This window comes from Schistocerca serialis, chromosome 3 (assembly GCF_023864345.2).
Source record: "Schistocerca serialis cubense isolate TAMUIC-IGC-003099 chromosome 3, iqSchSeri2.2, whole genome shotgun sequence".
NCBI classification, from domain to species: domain Eukaryota; kingdom Metazoa; phylum Arthropoda; class Insecta; order Orthoptera; family Acrididae; genus Schistocerca; species Schistocerca serialis.
The window spans coordinates 320,969,466-320,985,921 of NC_064640.1; positions in this window are offsets into that span (position 1 = coordinate 320,969,466).

Consider the following 16,456-nt stretch of genomic DNA (forward strand, 5'->3'; position numbering starts at 1 on the left):
TCAAAATCTTTATTCAAAGACACGACCAGTTCCACAAACTTTATTTGTATCATTGGGTGTTTATCTGTACACAAACGTATAAAACAACTTATTAGTATTTTGGCAGCGATTGAGAATGGAAAATAACCGCGATTAGGTTTGTGTCTATTTGCAGTCAGTTTAAAATCCAGAAAAAGCACATTCCTTAACATTCTTATCAAGGAATTTGAACTGGCTAACTCGCAAATGTCAGACCGATAGAAAAAGGGGGCTACGGCCATCCCGAAACCTAAAAAATGAGCCGGTAGAAACATGAAAGCGGGAACGAAGTGGATATTAAATTAATAATTTATAAAGGTAGTCTCCAAACGTTTGAAGCGTTGATGGAGAACAACTATCAGAATAATGTCACATTTTACCTCCAATTTAGCCTGGGGAGGAAGCGTTGCTGCTGTCAATATTAAACTAACCGTAAGCTGTAGCATGGCCTATGCGAAAAGCCGTACTTGCGCAACGTCACAGACAATGTGTAAGTAGGTGCCCTCATTGAAATTTTAGGGACTGGCTGTCCATTTTTAAAAACAATCTATAATAATCAGACACAATACATTCTGTTTTTGAGTCACTTATGTGCAAGTTACTATTATAATTAATTTCGAAACGTTTTCGAATACTATTAAAGTTCCTATAGGGCATTAGTACCCCCTGCGATGCCCTTACAGTTAATACATATTTACTCAGATAAAGATATTTTGCAACAACTGTCTTTCAAAATACATTTGCCAAAGAGGAAGAAGCTTCGAAACAAGATTTAAGGAACGTACTGGTAATTACAGTGCAAAGTCAGCTTTGAGCGCTCACTTGCAGGGGACAGGACACACAATATCCAATATTGCCACTAATCTCCAGATTCACTCATGCTCATAAATTAAGGATACAACTGGAAATTAGAGAGATTAGAGCGCGCACGGAGGCTTTCAGACAGTCGTTCTTCCCCCGAACCATACGCGACTGGAACAGGAAAGGGAGGTAATGACAGTGGCACGTAAAGTGCCCTCCGCCACACACCGTTGGGTGGCTTGTGGAGTATAAATGTAGATGTAGATGTAGATGTACATGGTGAAACAACGCTCTGGTGGGCAGTCTGTGGGTTTAAATCATCTCGGGATATGACCTTGCGGTGCATTTGACCCGCGGTCGTCGCACGGTGGCGCTGGCAGCAGTCCACATACGCTGAGGTGTATGTTGGTGCATGTCAGAGTACGGTGCAGCGAGTAAGTGCGCAGACGTTTTCAGACGTGCTAATGGTGACTGTGTGTTGAAAACAGCTCAAAGAACACATATTGATGACGTTACGGGCGGTAGAATACTAGGGCGACTGGAGGCTGGTCAAACACAGCAGGTCGTAGCACGGGCCCTCAGTGTGCCACAAAGTGTGATCTCAAGATTATGGCGACGATTCCAGCAAACAGGAAACGTGTCCAAGTGCTACAATACGGGACGTCCACAGTGTACAACACCACAAGAAGACCGATATCTCACCATCAGTGCCCGCAGATGGCCACGGAGTACTGCAGGTAGCCTTGTTCGGGACTTTACCGCAGCCACTGTAACAGTTGTCTCCCGACACAAAGTCTGCAGATGACTGAACAGACATGGTTTATTCGCCCGGAGACCTGCAACGTGCATTCCACTGACCCCTGGTCACAGGAGAGCCTGTAAAGCCTGGTGTCAAGGGCACAGTACATAGTCACTGGAACACTGGACACAGGTTATGTTTACGGACGAGTCCAGGTATAGTCTGAATAGTGATTCTCGCCGGGTTTTCATCTGGCGTGAAACAGGAATCAGATACCAACCCTTAATGTCCTTGAAAGGGACCTGTATGGAGGTCGTGGTTTGATGGTGTGGGATGGGATTATGATTGGTGCACGTACACCCCTGCATGTCGTTGACAGAGGTACTGTAACAGATCAGGTGTATCGGGACGTGATTTTGCACCAGTACGTCCGCTTTTCAGGGGTGCAGTAGGTCCCACCTTCCTCGTGATGGATGATAACGCACGGCTCCACCGAGCTGCCACCGTGGAGGAGTACCTTGAAACAGAAGATATCAGGCGAATGGAGTGGCCTTCCTGTTCTCCAGACCTAAACTCCATCGATCACGTCTGGGATGCTCTCTGTCGACGTATCGCTGCACGTCTTCAAACCCCTACGACACTTCAGGAGCTCCGACACGCACTGGTGCAAGAATGGGAGGCTATACCCCAGCAGCTGATTGACCACCTGATCCAGAGTATGCCAACCCGTTGTGCGGCCTATGTATGTGTGCATGGCGATCATATCCCGTATTGATGTCGGGGTACATGAGCAGCAAACAGTGGCGTTTTGTAGCACATGAGTTTCGGGACGGTTTTCTCAACTTATCACCAATACCATGGACTTACAGATCTGTGTCGTGTGTGTTCCCTATGTGCCTATGCTATTAGCGCCAGTTTTGTGTAGTAATTTATGAACGCGAGTGTATTTCACCGGGATGGAAAGGGTAAGATCCTAAATATTCCAGAAGAACTTAAGATTTTTCGCACCTTGAAAAGAATCCCTAAATGCCCTTAACTAGCAAATCAATTCACGTCAGAGAATCATCTTACGATGCTAGAAAAATTCTTTGAAATTGGTGTACAGGTGAATAGACGTGCAACTGTTGAGCGACTGACGGCGCAGATGAACCAAGGTGAACCAATGGTGTCTCCTCAACGGCCATTCGATGAATATTGCTGCAATCGGCCTTCGCAGCAGGCGCTTGGTTCTCGCACAAATGCTGATTGCTGTTCATCAGTGATGAAGCCTAGAATTTGCACGCCAGGACCAAAACTGAACGCCCAGTGAGTGACAATGGGTGGCGTTTTCCGATGAATCATGTTTCATGCTGCATTGGTCAGATGACCGTTGTCATGCATGGCGTGAAACGTCTGCAAGCAAACACCGTCCAACAATCGTCGGAGGGTCCAGGCCGGAGGCATTCCCTGCGTGATCTCGTCATTCTGGAAGACACAATAGATCAATACAAGTATGCATCTATCCTTGAGGACCGTGTCCACCCACTTCATGCTGGTCGTTTTTCCTCAGCACGATGGCAGTTATCACCAGGATAATGCAACGTGTTATACTGCTCGCAGTGTACATACGTGGTTCTTAAGTAACAGGATGAGTTTATCGTACTCCAATGGTCACCAAGCTCCCCGGATTTAAACCCAAAGGAGAAACTGTGGGACCATCTCAATCTGGCATTTTGGACCAAGACTCCTCAACCGAGAAAGCAAGCACAGCTGGCCGTAGCACTAGAGACGGCATGGTTCCAAAACCCTGTCGTTACCTTGCAGAATCTCAAAGACTCTCTTCCTGCATGTCTTGCATTGGTGTGAGCTGTAGAACATGGCTGTTCAGACTTTTGACAGGTGGTCACCTGAATGTGATTGGACAGTGTACTATGGAGTTGAGGTCAGTGGCAATAATATAAGTGGATCAGATATGGTCAACGCGAGTCAGGAAGTTGAAGGGGATGGTGCTGCAGAATAGGGTAAGGATAAGGTGTTTGGTGGGAGTATTGTATAAGGGTTGTGGCTGCACAGGGATGTTTTTACTGTGGCGAATTTCAGTTCCACCACTGGCCAAGGGAAGAGGATTATTCGTATGGTGGACGATATAGAGAGAGGTTCAGATGGTGTGACAGGGTTGGAGGAACGTTTCATTAAGGATAAAGATATGGACATTGTATTGGGACAGGATAAGCATTAAAAGATGCTTGTTAGTGGGTCGGGAGCAGATGTTGACGTACATGATTTAGTGCTGTAACACCATCATAAGGGGTAAGAATGGTGTGTTTTGGTGAGGAGCTAATCAACCAAAACAGGTGAAACTTACGTGTATCAGGTACATACCCTCTGAAATTGAGAGCCACATACGTTTATATGAAGTGACAAGTCGAATTGCAACCATAAATACATTGCAAATACAGATGATGAAACAGAACTATATGGCATGAGAGTAGCAGTCAACATTCTAGTTGCGCACAACATTTTGCAACAAAAAACTGTCATCAATGCTGGGCACGAGTTCCTAGCTCCTCTATCGGATGAGAGGAGCAGCAGTGCAGTGACTCAAGTGGCTAAGTACTGTAACTATATGCCAGCTCATACATCTCATCCTGGCGAGGTGATGATGACACTCGTAGCTAGTGATCTCTAGGTGCACACGCTGTGATATTATTACTTACTTGGACGTTTGCATCCCTTAAGTCACCCAAACATCTCATGCCTCTTTATTGGTTGCATAAAAGTGTACAGTAGCTATGATCCTGGTACAATTTGAAAAGGAGTGCAGTGATATGACTGCTTCTTAATGTTTTTTCAATTAAAGCTATTGGGAAAAAAGATGAAAAATGACAAAATGTGACGCTCCAGGAACAGTTTTTACATCCACTGACATGTAAATATTGTAGCTTCCAATCTGATAATACAATGTTCTTTATTCACACAAGATTCATATCACGGCACTTCATAAAACATCACAGAAGACATGCATTGAGTTAATTATCATATTGCAGATCAGTGACACCTATCCATCGACGGATGTGTATCTCACAGAAAACCTGAAGGACAGAATGCGAGAATGACTGGCGATGCATAATGTTGAAACGCATATCCTGTTCCATATAGGCAAAAAAGGCTTATGGAGACATCTTCTATCTCATAAATAACGTGAACGAGCAAGGGAAGACTACGCCAGTGTAGTGTCAGGGAAAACTACACATGGAGCCCAAGTTTAATAACTAATTCGAACACTCATAATCTCGCAAGAACTTAGTGTAATGAACTCTTCCTGGAACAGATCCCTTCTGGCAATTAAGTCCAACACTGACAGGCTAAACTAAGATGAGATAGTCCAACATTAAGCGCACAGCTAACACGCAGACTTCTGCACAAACCTCTTGAAGATCTTGGGCTGTGAAACTCACTGTAACTCCAGCAGCAGACTCGCTAAAAACTAACACATAGGGCTAGCGAGGCTGTTTATAATATCACATGGAGGGTACATCCACCCCACATGATTGGCTGCCACGATGATGAACTTCTTGCTAGTTGGCTCTCTAGGTGAGATAATGTAATCTGACATTTGATTGGCATCTGAGGAAAAAGTAGCAAAGTAGTTTCCCCTGTCTGGAATGCCTTCTAGAGGCAGCCTTTGATGTCTGCCTTGTTAATCCGCCATGCCAGTTAGACAGGCTGATTGTGGCATGAGGGTACGTCGTTTAGAAGGTCCTGTGGAATTTAACATCCCTCCCCTTGCTGGAGAAATTAGTGATGGCCCCTCTGCTGTCGACTGCTACTCAGAGGAAGGCGAGACATTCATCGCAACTCTGGCCCCCATGGTGGTGGCAACAGAGTCTGCATGCTTTGGCTCAGGTGCAGTCAGTGCATCGGAACAGCCATCATGTTGGTGGGGCACTGCCATACAACTCTCCAACAGTAGTGCCACTTAGACCTGCTACAGGTAAGAGGCTACCATACGGGAAGGAAAGGGGCAGGTCCAGCCATGTGCAGAGTTGGGTTACGTGTCTCTGCTGTGTCAAGCCGTCAAGAGATGATCATATATATGGCATTCCACCCAATATATGACCATCTCGGGCAACCAATGTTGTTTCCCAAAATGGAAGTCCATGCACCAAATCTTGCAAATCTTGGAGTCGATGGCAAACTGAAATATCCTGCAAGTGGCCCATCCACTGTGAAGGTGTCCCACCCTCAGTGCCTTGAGAGAAAGTAGTGGCCCCATCATAACAGCCATGCAAGATCTCCACTGGCAAAACCTCTCTGTGAGGGTGTGTTCCTGTAAGAAGTAGGAAAGAGGAGGAGGGTATCATACAGGCTATGAGTGGCTACCAGCTTGAACATCTGGTCCTTTAGCATGCATTACAATCGCTCAGTTCACTGGACACAAGGTGGGAAGGTGCACTGCACAGGTGCTGAATGCCACAGTGGGCACAAAAAGAAGCCAAATCACGGCTGATAAATTGCATGACACTCTCTATGAGAAATGTCATGGGAAGGCCTTCCATCACAAAAAGCTGCTGCAGTTCACATAATGTGCAAGAGCCATCCATACTGTGCACGCTGGTCACAAAGAGGTAAACTGTGAAAGCATTTACTATAAAGAGTTGCTGTGAGAGGTAGATGAGTGGTCTGAGACGCCTTACCACAGTTAACGCTCCCCCTGCCGGAGGTTCGAGTCCTCCCTCGGGCATGGGTGTGTCTGTTGTCCTTAGCATAAGTTAGTTTAAGTTATATTAAGTAATATGTAAACCTAGAGACTGATGACCTCAGCAGTTTGGTACCATAGGAACTTACCACCTGGCCTATGAAGAGTTAATTGGCTCTGAGAAAGGGGCCCACAAAATCCAAGTGGACTTGGCTGTGGTGATAGATGGTCGGGGAAAACCAAATTTTAAACTTGATAGAAAGGTATTCGTAGCCCCATATCGACTAGATCAGGTAATACTCGTGTAGACATGTTCAGACTCATCTCAGTGGCAACCTATACAAACAGCAACCAACACCTAATGTTACTAGGTGTCACAGTGGCCTGAGCTGATACGAGCTAACTTACCCACATGCATCATTGTAACCCAGTGTGGCACTTAGCATGAGCTACTGCCACCTGGAAACGTTCCATTTTGCTTATACAAATAAACGAAAGCATTCCTGTCCTACTGCAAACGCAGTGGCACTGACTGATTGTGGGACGTGGTGCCTGTGATCTGCAGAGGCGGTGGAGGTGATTCAGAGAGGAGTACAGAGGAGGAGGACTATTATGCTAGTTCTTCAATCTTATATTTCGATTTTCCTGTAATGTTTAACTTAGGAGAAGTGGGCTGTTGGTATCTAATCTTGGGACTCTGTGCCCACAGACTATTGCAGCCCCAGGGGTTAACAGGGAAATTTTTGATTTTCCCACCAATAGAGCAATTCCCCACCTTGGATTTGTGATTTTCCCACCATTTTAAACTTAGCACACGTGGGCTCTTGTGTGCTAAACTTGAAACTTGGTACCCATGATCTCTGGGGCATTGGAGGAGTTGGACGGCAGAGGCAGCTATCTCACCATTTTAAATGAAGTCATTCTGCCTTACACTGTTCAAATATTATTTATTGTTCAAAAATGGTTCTAATGGCTTTGAGCACTATGGGACTTAACATCTGAGGTCATCAATCCCCAGCCCCCTACTTAAACCTAACTAACCTAAGGACACCACACACATCCATGCCCGAGGCAGGATTCGAACCTGTGACCGTAGCAGTCGCGCGGTGCCACACTGAAGCGCCTAGAACGGCTCGGCCACTCCGGCCGGCTATTATTTATTGTGATTGCAGTTTTGGTATATGATCATTGTCAAGCCACTCTGAAAGCAATCAGTCACCAAATAAAATATAATTGGTTACAAAATGATAGACATTGAAAAATGAAAATTCAAAGCTATTTAGTGGGATGTTGTAACCCAAACAACAACACAGAACAAAGCATGAGTTGCCCGCATCTCGTGGTCGTGCGGTAGCGTTCTCGCTTCCCACGCCCGGGTTCCCGGGTTCGATTCCCGGCGGGGTTGGAGATTTTCTCTGCCTCGTGATGGCTGGGTGTTGTGTGCTGTCCTTAGGTTAGTTAGGTTTAAGTAGTTCTAAGTTCTAGGGGACTGATGACCATAGATGTTAAGTCCCATAGTGCTCAGAGCCATCTCCACAGCATGAGTTATCAATGGAGAGACGTCTACAGACGCTGTAGTATACAAAGAAGTTGCAGCATTAGAAAATTGTAGCGAAATGCAGGATGATCTGCAGCGGATAGGCACTTGGTACAGGGAGTGGCAACTGACACTTAACATAGACAAATGTAATGTATTGCGAATACATAAAAAGAAAGATCCTTTATTGTATGATTATGTGATAGCGGAACAAACACTGGTAGCAGTTACTTCTGTAAAATATCTGGGAGTATGAGTGCGGAACGATTTGACGTGGAATGATTATATAAAATTAATTGGTGGTAAGGCGGGTACAAGGTTGAGATTCATTGGGAGAGTCCTTAGAAAATGTAGTCCATCAACTCGTTCCACCTATACTTGAGTATTGCTCATCAGTGTGGGATCCGTACCAGATCGGGTTTACGGAGGAGATAGAGAAAATCCAAAGAAGAGCGGCGCGTTTCGTCACAGGGTTATTTGGTAACCGTGATAGCGTTACGGAGATGTTTAGCAAACTCAAGTGGCAGACTCTGCAAGAGAGGCGCTCTGCATCGCGGCGTAGCTTGCTCGCCAGGTTTCGAGAGGGTGCGTTTCTGGATGAGGTATCGAATATATTGCTTCCCCCTACTTATACCTCCCGAGGAGATCACGAATGTAAAATTAGAGAGATTCGAGCGCGCAAGGAGGCTTTCAGACAGTCGTTCTTCCCGCAAATCATACGCGACCGGAACAGGAAAGGGAGGTAATGACAGTGGCACGTAAAGTGCCCTCTGCCATACACCGTTGGGTGGCTTGCGGAGTATAAATGTAGATGTAGATGTAGAACAACATAGTTTCCAGCACATGTGGTGGTATAAATCTATGCACTGTTCCATACATCATGTTTCACCTTACACAGCATGTTTTCTTGTGTGCACATACTGTACATCTGTGTACCTTAATTTCTATATGTTGGATTCCTGATTGTTATATTCGTGTGTTATTTCTTTTGACTTGGCATGTAACTGTAATTTGATCATTTGATGTATCAGTTACGATTAGACGGACTTTTAATTTACATCCTTATTATCATATATTGATTTCTTTTTTATTTAACAGATATTGCTATCACTTTTACCCTTCCTTGCACACCTTTTACAAACCACATAATATCGACTCTATATACTTGCATTCTCGGGCTAATTCTCTTCATATATTTTCATCTTTATTACTCTGCTGCCATTGTCATCCATTTACTGCATCTACTACATGAGATTCTGACTAAAGTATTTGTAGTGGCTATTGTTTTTATTATATTGTCTGCTTTTAACCATTATTTCGTCTTTATCCTAACATGTGTTCACATGGTGTTTGGAACAGTGGATCGATTCACACCACCACATGTATTTGCTTTTACTCTGCTGGAAACTATATTCCAGTATGTCACAACTTTATGTTGTTGACTGCATCACAACATCCTATGTAAAAGCTTTGAATTTTCATTTTAAAATGTTTGTCGTTTTGTAACCATGTGTTTTTTATTTGCTGACTGATACCTTCCAGAATTCGCGACGATGACCATCTGCCGAAATTGCAATCGCAACAAGTAATAGTATTTTAACAGCCTAAAGCGGAACAACTTCATTTAAAAATTTCATGGAGGCTGTGGACCCAGTCCTTACGAAAACTCAGCATTTTAAACTGGAATTTACTGTTATTTAAATGTAAGGCAGTATTTTAAATTTAGCACAGGTGACCTGCATTTCTGCCATTGTATACACAGGCACAAATGGTCTAGGTTTTCTATAATATCATAGGGATGGGGGAGGAATGAGTGAAAAATCTGGTAATGTTGTTGCATATCATCATCAGGTGACATTGATGACGACATCAGAAATATGGCAACAGTGCAGACTGTTCTCGAATTCTCCTTTCCCCACTATTTATGATGTCAAAATACAGATTTATGATATAGAAAGCCGTTTCTGCTGGTACCCTGGCAAGAGCAAGAGACCAGATACACCCACAAAAAGTCATCATGTATTCTGCAGAGCAGAGTGTCCTGAAATATCTATAACTCATCGCTGTGTACGTTCACCTTTTCACGGCAGCGAGCATCTTCAATGGGTCTCTCAACGAAATAATACATAATGGGCAATAAAGCACAAATCAGTTTCGAGGCTCTCGTATTCTTGCAGAAAACTAACCAAGTAGTGTTTCTAAGCTCATCTACGGCACTGCAGAAGAAGTAAACTATCCAGTGATTCTGGCAAGGTTCGGAAAAAGAAACGAGTGTGCTACTGCCACCAGACATAAAATTGCCCATAGTTTCAGTTATCAACGACCGTAACACTGGGGGTGTTGATGATTCTTCCACTTTCCACGTCATGCCACTGCTACGCCCTCTGGCACGTCACAGGCCCTGGCCATAGTGTCTCACGTAAAGCGATACATAAAGTGCATGATACAGTTCTTAGTTGTTTTAATATCAACTACTCTGACTGCAGTTCATTACGTCGCTTGGATTGCTACACCAATCAGACTGGACTTGGATTCTGCATTTCTTCTGGATACTACGACCTTAGCATTATTCACAGACTTTGGCTGGACTATTCTTTCTAATTCTCGTACAGGTTGCTTCAATTTATCTCCTTGGCTCTGGATTCGTACAGCGATCGTGTCTGTACCTTGCAATCACTCTGTTGATTAATTTCATTGTGAATCTAAAAAAGTAAAAGCGTTTCACATCGAACGACTTGGAGGAATACGAGAGGCAATGTGTATGGAATTTATGAAAATGTGGCTCAAACAACGACAACGACACAAGCAATGGGGGCAAATCACAGATCGAGGGACAGATCAATATACTGCGGCAGCAACTGGAACAGCAATCGTCGCAGTAGAAGCTCCAGAAAATCATCTAGGTCCCATTAACGCCTTCTGTGCTCCACTTATTCGATGACACGAACGCATATCTCCAACGCCTAAGACGAAATTTCACAACATCCAAGGTATGCGAACAAGAGCTCCATCGAACTTTTTTCTTATCTTGGCCTAAGCCTGAAAAATTTTTGCTACTAGAATAGCAATACCCAGTTTATTACCATTCGAGGAATTGTGCAACACGTTAGAAGCATACTGTAGCTACAAAACTCACGTAGCACCAACTCGACTAATATTTCACAACATCAAACTTACGTAAGTCCCGAACCTGCAAGGCCTTAGTAGGAGATGTAAATTTGTGGACGAAAACCTCACGTGTAGAAGGAATACATAGATTCAAGGACTGATGATTTGGTTTTCACCAGACCATGAGGTCTGAAAACAAGAAGTAAGACTTCCAGAACCAACTCCAGATAAAGTACTGTGTATCTCCCCTTCTTTGAAATATCTCAGGCTGAAACTAAGGCGGCACATGTCGAACCTCAACAACTATGTGGTTCTCTGTCTCCGGCAACATTATCTGTCTCATATGCTTGCCACGAAAATTTTAAAGCCGGCCTCTGCCATCGCGTAAAGATTGCTTCAAGTTTCGTAAGTGATTCAACTGCTCTATCTACAAGAAACGTGTACAAAATGTAGAACACCCGGACACCTTGACTTCGTCTAGCTGTCCGGTTGCTGCCCCTTTAGATTGTCAAATCGACAACATGAAAGTATATACATAAACAGCAAATGACAACAGCAATCACATATTTTTTCATGGAAGCTGCGATTATTCATAGACTTCACCATTGGGGTACAATTAAGCAGATTCCACATCAGCACAGGTTCATCGGCCATTCTAATTAACCTCGTGACCTATAAGTAGTTGGGGTATCCATCCTTGTCACAGTCGCACGGAAACTATTCCTCTACTACAACCATTGCATTCCACACAAGAAAACTATTTCAACAGCTGTCAGCTGCAAGCGTGCTACATGCCGTTTAAAAGTAATGGTAGTAGGTCACCGGGGCTTGGAAATTATCTTGAATTAGACACTTTATAGGGGTAGATGGAGTCAGTGAGGAAAAGGGTTCTTTGCATACTTTTTTGTCCTACGCAGTGTTACTGCGTAACGAGAGGTGGTCAAACTACATGGGTTGGAAAAAAATATTGTTAACACCGCGAGAAATACATGCTTCAACATACATGCAGATACCATCCAATCCTGCAGATTGCGCTGTTGTATTTGACCACGAACAGCACCTGTGCAATGTCCTCAAAATGTTGCCAGTGTCAGTCGTCGTCAGTACGCTGTTCTATGTAGTCGTCAGTATAATACGTCGAATCAAAGTGAATTCGGCCGTGGACAAATTGTTGGTTCTCATATGGCGGATGCTTCCGAAACCAAGGTAGGCAAAGTATGTGCTGTTTCAAGAGGCACCGTATCGAAGGCTTATATCGCATGCGGGGAAAGTGGGAAAAAATCATCACAACGCTGACGAAAATATGTGTTGACTGATCACGACAGATGGTCATTGAAAAGGATAGTGACGAAAAATAAGAAGATGACAGTAGCCAAAGAGATTGCAGAACTGAATGTCGCACTCGAAAATCGTGTAAGCACCAAAACAACACAAAAGGAACTCCATAAGTTAGGAATTGCAGGTGGAGCTGGAATTCGAGAACCACTCCTTAGCACGTACATTCCCGAAACAGGAAAACGTGGTGCTCAAGCCATAAAACCTGGACAACGGAGAAATGGAAGAAAGTCATTTAGTCAGATAAGTCTTCTGTCACACTGTTTCGAACTTATGACCGAGTTTACGTCCTGAGAGTGATACGTGACAGGGGATTAACTAATGATTTTGACAGCCATATCTTAGTATTCCATGGGCCCCGTGGTTACTCTGCAAGCTCTAATTACTGCCAAGGATTATGTTGTGATAAATTGCCACGACATAAGAACAAAGTGAGTGACTGTTACAAAATATTTTCATGCAAACATCAGTCCAGTTTACAAAGTGACATCGTCTCTTACTAGATTTTCTCTTCTTCCACAGGATAACCAGAGCATTTATGAAAAGACTGTTTAACATCTGCATGATCCTATTGTGAAATTGTTTTTGTAATGCCATATAGCCTGATGATGAGGAACATCCTCGAAACAATAAATAAATAATACATTAGTTAACAAATTCTGTGACTGGTAGCGGTAGTTAAAAAACCTTTACGTATTTTTTTGAGACACTCACGGTCGAAAATTAGTCAAAATAGCTTCAAATTCTTCAGCATGACTACCCCCTTATCTAATGGATGCCATTACATATCATATATGCTTTGACCAAGTTTCACACATATCATTATGCCATTCGATTCCATCTGATTACAGATCACATGCCACTGTTAGCCATTTACGGTCTCCAGAATAAGTTAACACAGGGGACAAATCATCGCCTTCAACGATGGGCTCTGCTGCTCAGCGATTATAATTATGAAATACGCTACAAATCAACCAGCTGACACACAAATTCTCATGCACTGTCCTAGTTCTTGGTATGCTGAGACCTAACGTCTGACGGGAGATCAGAGTATGTTTCCTCATCGACTCAACGGTACAAGACAACTTCCAAAACGTCCCAGTTATAGCAGCCAATATCGCTCCTACTACCGCGTCGGATAAAATGCTACAGCAGGTTATAATGTCTGACACAAGGCTGGAAAATCAGATTACAATCCTCGACTAATGCGGCACCACAAACGATCATCTCCGTGACACGACGTCTGTTTCAAGATGACTGGGTCATTCTACTTTAAGAAGAAAGAAATGAGCCTCGTAGTGTGCTGAAATAGTAGTTTATTTCTTGTTAAAATGAGCAATTGGGGAAATCTGAGTCATGTTAGATGGGGACGTAATCGAAATGTTAACGTTTCAAATAATTTGTACTAACTATAACAGTAGTCAGTGGCGCCTCCCAGCCACATACTAGCGATTGTCTTCTAAAAGGTATGTTTTCGGCCGCTTGCTTACTGGAACGTCTTTGCTTCTATTAATTTACACTTTCACCCATGTCAGTTGTTATGGTAGGTCAGTAGACAACTGAGCAATACACGAAGGCCTTGGATATGGTAGAAATGTATCAGGATATCTCAAAAAATGGTTCAAATGACTCTGAGCACTACGGGACTTAACATCTTAGGTCATCAGTCCCCTAGAACTTAGAACTACTTAAACCTAACCAACCTAAGGACATCACAAACATCTATGCCCGAGGCAGGATTCGAACCTGCGACCGTAGCAGTCCCGCGGTTCCGGACTGCAGCGCCTAGAACCGCACGGCCACCACGGCCAGCTCAGGATATCTCGCTTCGCGAAATGTGAGTTTTAGGTTAATGCTCTTATTGCAGCGTTTGACTCACTCTTAACCTATCAATAAGTTTCATTACTTACAAAGGACTTGGCGTTCGCCAAGATAGTGTTCCTTTGCTGTTTCTTATCAACATAAACGATTTGGGATACAGTCTGAGCAGCCGTCTTAGGTTGTTTGCAGATGACTCTGTCGTTTATCCACTAATAAAGTCATCAGAAGATCAAAACAAATTGCAAAACGATTTAGAAAAGATATTTGAATGGTGCGAGAATTGGCAATTGACCCTAAATAACGAAAAGTGTGAGGTGATCGACATGAGCGCTAAAAGGAATCCGTTAAACTTCGGTTACACGATAAATCAGTCAAATCTAAAGGCCGTGAATTCAACTAATACGTAGGAAGTACAATTACGAACAGCTTTAATTGCAAGGAACATGCAGAAAATGTTGTGGGGAAGGCTAACCAAAGGCTGCGTTTTATTGGCGGGACACTGAGGAAATGTAACAGATCTACTAAGGAAGCAGCCTATTTAACAGATCTACAAAGGAGACTGCCTACACTACGCTTGTCCGTCCTCTTTTAGAATACTGCTGCGCGATGTGGGATCCTTACCAGATAATATTGACGGAGTACGTCGAAAAAGTTCAAAGAAGGGCAGCACGTTTTGTATTATCGCGAAATATGAGAGAGAGTGTCACAGAAATGATACAGAATTTGGGCTAGACATCATTAAAACAAAGGCGTTTTTCGTTGCGACGGAATTTGCCGAGTATCCATGTAGATGTAGATTTTGACATCTGATTGGGTTTGAAGGTTGATGTGACCTCACTACCAGTTTCGCTCAAACGCATTCCAGTCCAGTCAGTTACAATGAAACATTTTATTCATCATCATCACCAAGGTCTTAAGACAGCCAGCCAGGTTGTAATGACACAATATTTAGCATAAAATAATATCACCCTGAATGTTTTGCCTATATTTCATAATACAGTATACAACTTTTCTTGATTTCGAATTGAGCGCACAAAACAACAGTTCTGCATGTGTTTTAAATAATTATTCATACGCATCATATGTTTCCATATATTTTCTATTAACCTTTCATGTGACATTACCAGAAGATTATGCAGAATACTGAAAGCAAGGAATTTGGTAAATTTTCACAAGAGATTTCCGCTAAGGCAAATTTAGTAACTGAATGGTAGTAATAAGCTGATTCCAAAGATAACTTGTTGTATCAGAGGCGTACACGATGAAGTAAAGTCGAACAATCACTGTAAACAGCCACAAAAATTAAATATCTGATGTAATGCATTCGGAGCGATTTAGAGTGGAACGAACACATAAAACGTATGGTAGAAAAGGCAAATGCCAGACTGAAATTCAATGGAAGAATCCCAAGACGTTTAGACTGCCCACGATTGAAACTAAGTTACAAAACTCCCGTTCCAGCGGTACTTGAGTATTGCTACTCCGCTCGGTTTCTTTACAAAGTAGGTTTGTTAGCACAAATAGAGAATACCCTAAGTAGAGCAGCGGACTTCATCACTGGTTCGCTCAGTAAGTGCGAAAGCATCGCGGAGATTCTCCGCACCTCCAACGTCAGATGCTACAAGAGATGTGTTCTGCATCATAGTGTGGCTGTGGCATACTGCTAAAACTCAAAGAGCACACTTTCCTAGTAGAGTCGACTAGCACACTGCTTCCCTCTACATACACTTCTCGAAAAGTCCTTAAAAGTAAAATTATGGAGATACGAGTTCGTATGGAGGCTTACGAACAGGCAAAAGGGGAGGGGGGGGCAGTGACTATCCCCTACAAATACCGTAAGATGTGTTTCGGAGTGTAGATATAGATTTCAGTTGTGCAGATAGTAGACGTTCTCAAGTCGGTCCATAGCAGACTTACTCAGATCGATCCACGAACAATATGACATTAACAGTGTCTATAAATGTTGTGCTAATCGATTCAACTCACCTTTCACTTCATGTCACTACATATTCAACCCAGCTAGAGGATCACTGTACCAGATTGTGCAAATGTTCAGCAACTAATTAATTTTCTGTTCAGAAGCTGCTGTTGTTTTATTGGTGATTTTTAAAGGTATCCTTAAATCTAATTCACCAACTAAAGCTAATAATGCAAGACACAACTTAATCATTAGCTAACAAATAAGTGTCATGCATGCCATCAACCAGTACATTTAATTATCATAATTTTTTGATACTATTGTTACTTTTTAAATGTTTTTGTATATCATTTCCGATTTTTATTAAGCGTAAGTGTAAGTTTGTCTGCCGCAATTACACTGTCGTTAACAGTTGATTCAGTTTGGACAAAGAAATGCCACGTGAATAAACCGACGAGGTGTCTCAGAACACATTTCACACGTCGGGATATGTGCCCACGA